The sequence below is a fragment of the Rhinopithecus bieti genome, unplaced genomic scaffold (assembly GCF_001698545.2).
Source record: "Rhinopithecus bieti isolate Rb0 unplaced genomic scaffold, ASM169854v2 scaffold_1106, whole genome shotgun sequence".
NCBI classification, from domain to species: domain Eukaryota; kingdom Metazoa; phylum Chordata; class Mammalia; order Primates; family Cercopithecidae; genus Rhinopithecus; species Rhinopithecus bieti.
Window position 1 is genome coordinate 896739 of NW_016803367.1, and position 12951 is coordinate 909689.

General features: G+C 40.6%; 1 protein-coding gene across 5 annotated transcripts in view; it reads left to right on the plus strand.

Moving 5' to 3' along the window:
* RAB27A (RAB27A, member RAS oncogene family) overlaps positions 1-12951 on the plus strand; it is a 95383-nt gene that overhangs the window by 16920 nt on the left and 65512 nt on the right. For all 5 annotated transcript variants that reach the window (XM_017881475.1, XM_017881482.1, XM_017881467.1 and 2 more), the window contains exons 2-3: positions 4236-4332; positions 4537-4656. The gene's annotated coding sequence lies outside the window, so the exon portion shown is untranslated. The remainder of the gene's footprint in view (positions 1-4235; positions 4333-4536; positions 4657-12951) is intronic.

Below are 12951 nucleotides of genomic sequence, written 5' to 3' on the forward strand. Positions count from 1 at the left end.
TTATAAAAAATATATAAAATTTATTATTATTTTTGAGGACGGATTCTTGCTGTGTTACCCAGGCTGGAGTGCAGTGGTGCAATCTCAGCTCTATGCAACCTCTGCTTCCCAGGTTCAAGTGATTCTCCTGTTTCAGCCTCCCAAGCAGCTGGGATTACAGGCACCCGCCACCACGCCCGGCTAATGTTTGTATTTTAAGTAGAAATGGAGTTTCGCCATGTTGTTCAAGCTGGTCTCAAACTCCTGACCTCAGGTGATACCTGCCTCAGCCTCCCGAAGTGTTGGGATTATAGGCGTGAGCCACTGCGCCCAGCCAGTTTTGTCAATTTTGTTTATTTTTTCAAAAAATACTTAGTTTTATTCATCTTTTCTTTCTTTTCTGTTTTTTTGGTCTCTATTTAATTTTAGCTCCAATCTTTATTATTTCATTCCTTCTTCTAACTTTGGGCTTATTTTGTTCCCTTTTTTCTAGTTTGTTGCAGTATCAACTTAGGTTGTTTACCAAAGATCTTTCTTTTTTCTTAACGGAGGCCATTTACCACTGTAAACTTCCCTCTTAAAACTGCTTCTGCTGAATCCCATAAAATTTTGATGTGTTGTATTCTATTTTCATGTATCTCAAGATTTAAAAAAAATTCCTTTTGATTTTATTTGGCCAATTAGCTGTTCAGGATTATGTTACTGAATTTCCACATATTTGTGAATTTTTCAGTTTTCTTCCTGTTACTGATTTCTAGTTACATGTTGGTGTGGTCAGAAAAGATATTTAGTATGATTTCAATCTTCTTAAATTTGTTGAGACTTGTTTTGTGGCCTACCATCTGTTCTATCCTGAATATTCCATGTGCACTTGAGAATAATGTATATTCTCCTATAGTTGGATAGAAAGTTCTGTATGTGCCTGTTAATTCCATTTGTTCTATAATATTGTTCAGACCTGCCATTTCCTTATTGATTTTCTAACTGGATAATCTGTTCATTGTTGAAATTAGGGTATTCAAATCCCTTACTATTATTGTATGGTTATCTAGTTCTCCTTTCAGTTTGGTTAATATTTGCTTTATATATTTAGGTGCTTTGATGTTGGGTGCCTACATGTTTACAACTGTTATATATACTTGATGAATTCACCTCCTTGTCACCTCATAACTACCTTTTTGGTCTCTTGGGACTGTTTTTTACTTGAAGTCTATTCTGATATAAGTATAGTCACCTCTGCTTTCTTTTGGTTTCTATTTGCATGGAATATTTTTTTCCATCCCTTCACTTCCAGTCTGTCTGCCCTTAAATCTAAAACGACTCTCTTTCAGGCAGCAAATAATTGTATCTTATTTTTTATATATGTTCTGTCATTCTATGTCTTTTATTTATTTTTTGTTTTATTTTATTTTATTTTGAGATGGAGTCTCACTGTGTTGCCCAGGCTGGAGTGCAGTGTCATGATCTTGGCTCACTGCAACCTCCGCCTCCCAGGTTCAAGCAATTCTCATGCCTCAGCCTCCTGAGTAGCTGGGATTACAGGTGTTCGCCATCATGCCTGCCTAATATTTTTTGTGTTTTTAGTAGAGACGGAGTTTCACCATGTTGGCTAGGCTGGTTTTGAACTTCTGACCTCAAGTGATCTGCCCACCTTGGCCTCCCAAAGTGTTAGGATTACAGGCGTGAACCACCATGCCCAGCCTCTATGTCCTTTAATTGGAGAATGTAATACATTTACATTTCAAGTAATTATCAATAGATAGGGACTTACTATGCCATTTTGCTCATTATGTTCTATTTGGTAGTTCTTTCTTTCTTTTCTTCTTCTCTTGGTGTGCTGAGCTGCTTTTTAAGCAGATGACCACCATTCTGTCTGTTTTGAGTCCCGATTTTACGGTCCCCCGAATTCCAGAAGTTTTGGAGTTCTGAATCCCTGAGACTTTCTGGAGATTCTGTGATGAGTTCCTTCTTGGATTTCCCTACTGGCAGATGAAGAGTCAGCTTTCCAAGGTCTGTTAATCAGTCACCTCTAGTCCATCTACTCTCTAGCTTCTACCATTGTGCTGCTTCCACTACCTGATCTTTGTCCTTGTGAGTTTATGTCTAAAAGAAATAAAACATTCTTTATTGTTATATTAGTGAGATTTTGGGAGGAAGCAGAACCACATGTACAGGCTGAGCATGCCATCTTTATTCTGAAGTCTGAAAGATATTTTGGAAAGATTTTAATGCAAAAGCATCCAAAAAAGGTTTTGTTGCTTTAAGCAGACTATGAAAAATGGTATTGTTGTAATAATTTTACTTGCTATTCAAATTATAGTTCCAGAGTTAAGAATGTCACCTGGGCGTCACCTGGGCATCACCTGGGTGCTTACTCGAAATACAGACTCCTGGGCCCCCTACAGGAATTGTTTATTTTTTTTATTTTTTGAGACGGAGTCTCGCTCTGTCACCCAGGCTGGAGTGCAGTGGCGTGATCTCGGCTCACTGCAAGCTCCGCCTCCTGGGTTCATGCCATTCTCCTGCCTCAGCCTCTTGAGTAGCTAGGACTACAAGCGACCGCCGCCACGCCCAGCTAATTTTTTGTGTTTTTAGTAGAGACGGGGTTTCACTGTGTTAGCCGGGAAGGTCTCGATCTCTCCCTACATTAATATTGAATCAGAATTGGCATTTTGAAAGATCCCTAGGAGATTCCTATATATCCTGAGGGTTGAGAAGTGCTAATATGAACTTGTAATTAAAGGACGGTAACTCTAATGAATTTTAATCTGGGATTTAAAAATCTGGATACATTTTCTTACTAAATTGTTCTCAAAATTCTCGAGGTTGCTGTGAGATATAAAAGAGAAAGGAGTGCATTTTCATGAGATTTTCATCAAGTATGAAACAAAACTTCCATTTCATTTACCATGAGAAGAGATGTCAGACTGGTTGTGCTCAGACTTTTCTTAGCTGCCCACAGTTCTTGAGGCTGGTGGTAGTTTTTTTAGATTGGACAGATTGAGTCTTCAGTCACACTTTGAGCTGCCAAAATGAAAGCGTAGCTTCTCTTAGAGGCAAGGGATAGATTGATTAGTTCTATGTCCAACATTTCACCCAATAATTAATAAGTGCTCAATAACTCATTGTGGGGTGAATGAATAAAAAACAAGATACAACCCCTGTCTTCAAGGTCGTCACAAACCAGCAACAAAGACCAAGAAATAAATTGAATAATTAGCATACAGGGGTGACCAGTTCTAGAAATACTAAGCACAGGGAAGGTGCATCCAGCTCAGCATTGCTTGCACAAGGAGCCAAGGAGCTGATTCTCTTGGTGAACAGAGCTTGGTGCAGTTAGAGCAGCAGCTCTCACACTTTAGTGTGTATCAGAATCACCTGGAGTGCTTGTTGAACCACAGACAGCTGTGCCCTATCCTCAGCATTTCTGATTCAGTGGGGTGGGCCCAAGAATGTGCAAATGTAGTAAGCTCCTAGAAGATGCTGGTAATACTGGTCTTGGAACCACAGTTTGAGAATCACTTAACTTAGAGAATTACAACGAGTTCTGATGGCTGGACTCTAGCATCTTATAGGCAGGAGGCAGGTGATACTGTAGGCAGAAGCTTAAGGGTAGGAATTTTATTGTGGAGATTGTGGGGAGCCATTAACAGGAGAGTGATGGACTCTCATTTGCCTTTTGGAAAGATCACTTTGGGTGTGGTGTGGAGGATGGATCAGAGTCAAGAATACGTGGGGACCAGAAAACCAAATAAGAGGTTTATTATAGCTATCTAAGAAATAATCAAAACTTGGAGTAAAGGCGCGATGATGAATATCCTTAGGACTTGGTGGCCAATTGGAAGTGGGAGGGGCAGAGAGGGAGGAGTTAATAAGAACCATCAGATTTCTGGCTGTGTGTGTTGGGATTGTGTGATTCAAGACACAGGAAGAGAAGTGGGTTTGAAGCAAGGTTGTAGAGAAAAGCAAAGGAGGTGAGTACAGGACATGTTGAATTTGAGATGCCGGCAAGATATCTGGGTGGACTCCCTTGTAGGCAGTTTTACTTATGGAATTGGAGGCCAGCTGCAAGGTCTGGTAAGTAATCCAGCCCCTTCCCTCCTGCCACTTCCATTTGATCTCCCATATCGTTTGTTTGGATGAGGCATTGTATTTGTAAGCAACAATACGAATATAACCTTTAAGGGCCTTGAGAATACAATACTTTTCTAAATATTTTCTCAAGAAAACAAATGTTCTACTTGTTTGATTCACAGGGTAGGTGGGAGGAAGAAAGAGCTGAAGTACGAGTCTTCTAATACCAGAAGAGGTTAATAAAGCCGCCCTCTGAGTGGCCAGTCGAATTGGAACTTGGTAAGCTTGAAAGGGGCAAAAATCACTTGACTGGTCTGCAGTGCCATATGACAAACAGCTGAGACTCATTAGCTGGATTGTGGGTTTTTACAGCGATGCCTGTTTTGAAAGTTGATGGAGCGAACTGCTTTTCAAAAGAGTCTTTTGAAAACCTTTTTAAGTAGGCCATTCTGACTTTAACATTTCTCCCTGTCTTAACCTCAGACAAAAAGTAACCTTCCTGAAGAGGACATGTGATTGGAAATTGTCAATTGTTGAAGCGTTGGTAACTTCTGTCTCTAACGTTTTAGAAAATTACAACAAGCGGTTCTCTACCCTGGCAAGGTATGGTTTTGTATTTATCTTTTTTTTTTTTTTGGTAGTGGTTTTGAGCTCTGTCATGTCAATTTTCATGCGCTTAAATTATGTGCAATATGACATACAATACCAGTGCACATATTATTTTTAAACTAAAGACTTTATGATGTCTACTAAATTTCTAGGGATTAGTTTGAAAAGTGCATTTTCAGTGACCAGGGAGTGGGTATGAATACTGACTGCATTCTTCCTTCCTTTTCTGTACGTGAATAAAGAAACACAGGTTTTTACTTTCAGGTAATTGTTTAATATGAGAGCTGATTAAGAAATTGAATTATTCTGAGAGTCTTGCTTATCCTCTGAGGGTTGTTTGACAAAAATTCAAGCTTACTGGTGTTTTGCTTTTGATAGTGTTAACAGTTTTCTTTCTTTTCTTTTCTTTTCTTTTCTTTCTTTTGTTAAATTTGAGACAGAGTCTTGCTCTGTCGCCCAGGCTTGAGTGCAGTGGTACAGTCTTGGGTTACTGCAACTTCTGCCTCCCAGGATCAAGTGATTCTCCTGCCTCAGCGTCCTGAGTAGCTGGGACCCCAAGCTACCATGCCTGGCTAATTTTTGTATTTTTAGTAGAGATGGGGTTTCACCATGTTGGCCAGGCTGGTCTCAAACTTCTGACCCCAAATGATCTGCCTGCCTCGGCCTCCCAAAGTGCTGGGATTATAGGCATGAGCCACCGTGCCCGGCCTAATAGTGTTAATAGTTTTAATGGAGGAATGTAAGTGTGTGTTTTAGTATAAGGTTTATTTCTTCTGGGAATTAAATCTGCTTTTCAATTAGTATTAATTCTGTTAGGTTTGATAAGGGTATTGTTGTTACGTAAGGAAATGTCCGTATGTTTTAGAGATGCAAAGTGAAGTATGCTGGAGTGAAAGATCTGGGTGGTGTGATGGGAGATTTCATTATATAATTCTCTCTACTTCTGGATATTGTGTTCGTTTACTAGAGCTGCCATAACAAAGTGCCATAAACTGGGTGGCTTTAAAACTGTGATTTCAAAAACAGAAATTTATTGCCTCACAGTTCTGGAGCCTGAAAGTCTAAGATCAAGATGTCAGCAGGGTTGGTCCCATTTGAGGACTGTGAGGGAGAATCCGTTCCAGGCCTTTCTGCTTAGCTGTGGATGGCTGTCTTCTCCCTATGTCTCTTCATGCCGTCCTCCCTGTATTCATATCTGTGATCACAGTTCCTTTCTTGTAAAGAGACCATGAGGGTAGATTAGGACCCACCGTAATGACCTCTTTTTAACTTGATTTCCTCTATAAAGGTCCTAGCTCCAAAAAACATTATATTCTGAGGTACTGGGAGTTACAGCTTCAGCATGTGAATTTTAGGGGAACACAATTCAATCCATAACTGGCAGTCTGAAAAGTTTCATAATATGACATTTTAAAGATTTGCCTCAAATTGCATGCAGTAAACATTTGTTAAGCCCAGTGCCTGGTATGTGCTGGATATTGAGTGTGTAAAGATGTGTAAGACATGGTTCCTGTCCACTCACCCATGGTTTAATCAAATACAGGGATCTAACTTTGTGAGTGTGTATGTGTTTGCTTATTGCTTCCACTGAGTTGTAGATACTCTCACACTTGTGTGTCCCTGGAGGCACAATCACGGTCCTGACACATGGACAGCCTAATATCACAAGAGATACCTGGAAGGGTTCCCTTGCCCTGAGCACCCATGAGCATAGGTTAAGAGAGTGGAAGGACTTCGTGTTCACCCAGTCCATTCTTCTCGTTTTACAGATGAAGAAATTGAGGCTTAGAAGTGCTAAAGTCATTTGCTGATTTGTATTAGTGCCAAGTCATCCTTCAGAGTCTCCTGGCTTCCATTCCAGTGTGGTGACCAAAAAATACTGTTTTCTTTGCCACAAACTCATGCTTTTCACGTGGAAATGAACCCCAAGCCCCATTATCAGAAGTCATTGTGGGAAAGAGCCTTGATAAAAAGCGGACATTCTGTATCAAGGTTCTTGGATTATAAATACCAAAAAAAAAAAAAATGTTTTGGGGATGAGTGTTTATTCACGAGGGCATTTTATCCATAGAATGAAGTTAGATTTAATACATTCCAAAGGAGTTTAGCCCCATCTTGACTGCTTTCTCTGTTTCTTAGCTCTTTCTCCTTGTCACTTGTAGAAATAGGTCGTAGAGCTATGACCCTGCGGCCATAAGAATACAAACAACCATTTTTCTTCTTTCTTGGTGCTTCTGCTGCCCACAAGACAGGAACTGTAGCAGAAAGGGGACGGTCTGATGAAATCTTGCTGGCTGGCAGGATGGCACCATGGCAACTAGGCTGCCTCTCTCTGCAGCTGTTTCAGCTTCCGCCCTCTCTGGACAATCGGTACCTGAGTGCTCAACGGGGAAACTGTCTTCTCCCTGCCTCCATTTCTGTTTTTCCTCCGTAGGATTAAGGCTTCTTGAGATACCTGCTCATCTTTTGCTGTTATTCCTTTCTTCCTCCCTTTGAACTTGTTTGATTTAGAGCCAGAGCTCAGGCTATAGCACACATGATAGCTGATGAGTCATGTGAAGCCCATTAAGAACAAAAGCTGATTATCACAGGAGCCATTATTTACTTGCGCTATCTATGCACCAGCACGTTTTCTTGTGTGCTTCTGGTGTTGCTGCAGCATGGCTGGGGCCCTCTTACGGTGTAGGCTGGGGGCACGTAGGGGAAGTGGGTGATGGATGAGATGGGCTGCTGCTTGAGAGAGGAGCTAGCTTTGCTGCTGCTTCTCTGAAGGCAGAAGTCACTTTGCTCAAACACGGGTATAAATCATCCTTTCAAGAGCTGAGAGCATCCATTTTTTTGTTTGTTTTTCTTGTTTTCCCCGTTTCATACTCTATCAGGCCTCCTTTCTTGATGACATGATCTAAGCTGGAATCTTTTAGCTATTCTTTAGCTAGATGGTAAATCCAGCAAATAGCTAGATGGTAAATTCATTCATCTAGCAAATAGTGAATGGGTTCGCCATTTTCACACGGAGAAGGTCCAGACCACTTCAAGTTTGTACCTCTGTGGTGTGGCAACTGAGCCAGCCTGTGGATGATCACTGCTTGAAAAATCTCCTTCCTACTGTCCTTCTTGGATCTGTCTTGCTGCTCCTTACATTTTGGTTCTCTCTTCACTCTAAATGTCCATCTCATTTTTCCCATGGCCTCAGGAAATAGAATTATGTTGATGACACTAAAATTCATAGCCATATTCTTCTTGTGAGCCCTAGGTCTGTTTTCCAAATGTGAATTAAATACAACTCCCTTGATGTCCCTCAGCCATGAGAGACATTTAACTGGTTATATACCGTACAGTGTAATGTGGTAGTTGAGAGTGTGTCTGAGTTCAAATCTTGGTTCTGCCATTTCTGGTTGGGTGACCTTGGGCAAATTTATTAACCTTTCTGTGCATTGGTTTTTTTCATCTGTAGATTAGGGACTTTATACAGTTGTTGTGAAGACTAAATGAGTCAGTGCTTTAAAGGATTTAGAATAGTGCTCAGTGTTAGTTATAATAATTATCATCTTCTCAAACAATCTTTTCCTTTTTCAGTTAACGATATACCATTTATTTACCAAACTAAAAGTTTTTATTATCTTTAATTTCTATACTAGTCTATCAAGAAATTATATTGATTTCTACCTCCTAAATATATCTCGAATTAATCACTTCTTTTTCATCCCTACTGTCTCCAACACAATTCAAAGCCTCAGAGTCTCTCTCCATATGTCTTAACCAGTTCAAACTGTTACAACAAAGTGCTATAGACTGGATAGCTTGCAAACAGCAGAAATTTATTTCTCACTGTTCTAGAGGCTGAAAGTCTGAGATCAGGGTGTTAACATGCTCAGATTTTGGTGAGAGCTCTCTTCCAGGTTGCAGACACTTGACTTTTCACTGTATTCTCACAAGGCAGAAAGGTAGCTCTCTGGCTTCTTCTTATAGGGGCACTAATCCCTTTCACGAAGGATCTATCCTCAAAACCTAATTGCTTACCAAAGACCGTCCTCTTTATACCGTCACATTGGGGATTAGATTTCAACATGCCATTTTTGGGGAGACACAAACATTCAGTCGGTAACATTACAGCCTCCTGATGCTGTGTGTATTTCCAGTCTCCCTGTGGCTGCCATAGAGATCTTTTTAAGGCACACATTTTATGGTTCTCTCCTGCATAAAGAGCCCATGGTGGTCTTCCCTTGGCCAGAAGATAACACACAAACTTTTTTTTTTTTTTTTTATACTTTAAGTTCTAGGGTACATGTGCACAACGTGCAGGTTTGTTACATATGTATACTTGTGTCATGTTGGTGTGCTGCACCCATCAACTCGTCAGCATTCATCAACTCGTCATTTACATCAGGTATAACTCCCAGTGCCATCCCTCCCCCCTACCCCCCTCCCTATAATAGGCCCCGGTGTGTGATGTTCCCCTTCCAGAGTCCAAGTGATCTCATTGTTCAATTCCCACCTATGAGTGAGAACATGCAGTGTTTGGTTTTCTGTTCTTGCGATAGTTTGCTGAGAATGATGGTTTCCAGCTGCATCCATGTCCCTACAAAGGACACAAACTCATCCTTTTTTATGGCTGCATAGTATTCCACGGTGTATATGTGCCACATTTTCTTAATCCAGTCTGTCACTGATGGACATTTGGGTTGATTCCAAGTCTTTGCTATTGTGAATAGTGCCGCAATAAACATACGTGTGCATGTGTCTTTATAGCAGCATGATTTATAATCCTTTGGGTATATACCCAGTAGTGGGATGGCTGGGTCATATGGTACATCTAGTTCTAGATCCTTGAGGAATTGCCATACTGTTTTCCATAATGGTTGAACTAGTTTACAATCCCACCAACAGTGTAAAAGTGTTCCTATTTCTCCACATCCTCTCCAACACCTGTTGTTTCCTGACTTTTTAATGATTGCCATTCTAACTGGTGCGAGATGGTATCTCATTGAACACACAAACTTTTTAGTGCCATGTCACAGTCCCTTTAGGCCCAGGTCTCCAACACTTTCCCATGTTTTCAGCCTCTGTTCTGGATACCTTCTCCCCTACCTCCATGCATCCTTTCAGCCACGTCCACTGCTGAGGTCCTTTCATGCATCCTAAGTAACCTTAGCCTCTTACACCTTTGCAAGTACAAACCCTCAAACCCTTACCCGCCCGCATCAGTCAGCCCAAGATGTGTTCCCTCCTGAAGGATTTAAACCTGGTCTATTTGTTTTTTTAATTTTGGACAACAGGCATTCGTTACCAAATTCCATCAAAACTCGGTTACATGTTTTGGATTGGCATCAAGAATTATTTGCTTACAGTTTTTGTTATCTTGAAAGGATAATGCTTATTTGGCTGACATGTGAGGTAAAGACCTTCCCCACATTATCTGGTGCACTGTATAATTTTTGTCCATTCACATTTATCACTTGTCCCTCTGTGTGCCTGGACACTCATATTCTCACTTCAGTCCTTGACTCATGCCCCTGTGTGAAGTTTTTCTGATTCCCTCCTTAGACATCGTGGGCTCCTTCTCCACCCTCTTGTGCTATCTCCCCAGCCCTCCCATCTCCCCAGCGGCTTGCACATACTTCTGTTACAGTTCTTCTTTTTTTTTTTTTTTGAGACAGAGTTTTGTTCTTGTTGCCCAGGCTGGAATGCAATGGTGCGATCTTGGCTCACTGCAACCTCCGCCTCCCGGGTTCAAATGTTTCTCCTGCCTCAGCCTCCCCAGTAGCTGGGATTACAGGCATGCACCACCACGCCTGGCTAATTTTGTATTTTTAGTAGAGACAGGGTTTCTCCATGTTGGTCAGGCTGGTCTTGAACTCTCGACCTCAGGTGATCCGCCCACCTCGGCCTCCCAAAGTGCTGGGATTACAGGCATGAACTACCATGCCAGGCTCTATAGTTCTTCTTTCCATGCATTTTCCTTGGGCACTTCCACAAATAGCTTACCTATTAGACTGTTGCTCTTCTAGAGCCACATTCTTGGTGCTTAACATAGTGGCACATCGCCAGTTTTTGTTTGTTAGATGTTTAATTGATGTGCTCATAAGCTGCTGCCTGAATTTCAGTCATTTAAACCAGGCTCTCTCCCTCCTTAGTGGCATCAAGCTTTACTAGTATATTTTTGGATCTTTGGTGGAGGCCAATTTACTTATCAAACCTTATTTAAAATTATTAACAGCTTTTGGATGGGTATATGTATGCTATTTTGCATTTAACTTCTGTTATATTTGAAGGACATTTAATATATATTTTTTGGGAAATACTTTCATATGTGTTGTGAAGAACACTACAACCCTTTCCCACATCCTCCTATGCTTTGCAGTTTTGGTATTTTCACATTTGTCATTTGAGCCAAGTTTATTTTTCTCTAAAACAGCTTAAAATTTCTGGTAAAAAACAGATCCCCATCTATTCTAGCTTATAGAGGTTGGAAAAATGTTTAAAATCTAAAAGTGATTAAAGGTTTGTAGAAATCACAAAATAAAGATTTTGGCCAGGGGCTGTGGCTCACACCTGTAATCCCGGTACTCTGGGAGTCCGAGGCCGGCTGATCACCTAAGGTCAAGAGTTTGAGACCAGACTGGGCAATATGGCGAAACCCCGTCTCTACTAAAAATATAAAAATAAGCCGCATGTGGTGGTGCATGCCTGTACTCCCAGCTACTTGGGAGGCTGAGGCACGAGAATCACCTGAATCCAGGAGGTAGAGGTTGCAATGAGCCGAGATCAGACCACTGCACTCCAACTCCAGCCTGGGTGACAGAGTGAGAGAGACTCTGTCTCAAAAAAAAAAAGTAATCCTGGCTATAGTTGAGGGACTCTTTGGAGTCAGGTGTGGACTAAATGTTGTATTCTCTTATGATGTTTAATGTGGTTTTTTGTAAGACTAAAGACTCTAGAATTCTGTTACAGAGTTGTTTGCTGATTTGTTTCTTTTGTGTTAGTGCCCTTTTCATTTCTAGGTCATGGTTACTCTAACATCTTTCCTCAAATATATGCATTTCATGGAGTTAAATGAAATACAGACTTTAGGACAATTAAATATAGATTAATGAAAAAACTTGGCAAAGTTTTTTAAAGTGGCTCCTAAGTTATTAGCCAGAATTCAGAGATTTGGGTTTGGCTTCTTTAATTTGAAAATGAAGAAGAGACATGGGCTGGCCTTTTTAACATACAGTGTTGAATTACAGAATGCATAAACGTTATTCCTTGTCTCTCTTCAGATACTTGCCATTTCTATAATCTAGTACCCTATTTTCTAGATATTAAATGGGGGAACCCAAGCGCTAGTAGTTAAAATTAAATATAGTACTGTATTCAAAAGAAAATTCGGATGATAGCTGATGCATTTTCGATGTTTCTCTAGAGGGTGAAACACCATTTCTGTTTAAAACATTCTATTATAATTCTTCCTCTAGTGACTGCATCTCAAGTAACTTTTTTTTTTTTTTCTTAAGTCCAAGACGGGAACAACTTATATAAATGTAATATGGTACATTTGAAGACTGGTTTTGGGTAAGGTCACCTCAAGGATCTGGTACCTATTAGGTATTTCACCTTTTAGCCATTCGAATATTTATCAATTACCCTGAGAACTACCTTCCTTCACTCTCCCAACCCCCTGGCGAATGCAAAAGGGAGAAACAGAATGACTTTGAAGGAGAAATTCAAGGTAGAAAGTATGAGAGAAGAGCAGAAACCAGTAAAGTGAGAGAAGAAACTAGAAGCAAGGAAAGAAAAATATCAAAGGCAAAATAAATGTAAAAGCTGGTAAATTAACAGATTAAGGGAAAAAAGTAACAGTCTCCTTGATACATGCTGAAACGAAATGTGATAAAGTTGACACCCATTCATAATTCTCATGCTTAGCAAACTAGGATAGATGAACTTCCTGAACCTGATAAAAATGTGTACCAAAAGTCTACAGCAAATGTTATTCTTAACAGTGAAACGTTAGAATCAAGACATGACGGGACTGGGCTGGGCGTGCTGGCTCACACCTATAATCCCAGCACTTTGGAAGGCGGGTGGGTGGTTTGAGCCCAGGAGTTCCAGACCAGCCTGGGCAAGGGAGGCTGGGGCGGGACAGTCACCTGAGCTTGGGAGGCTGAGGCTGCAGTGAGCTGTGATTGTGCCATTGCACTCCAGCCTGGACAACAGAGTGAGATCTTGTCTCAAAAAGAAAAAAAAGAGATAAGACTACCTGTATCACCATGTCTTTTCCGTTTTTTTTTTTTTTTTTTTTTTTTT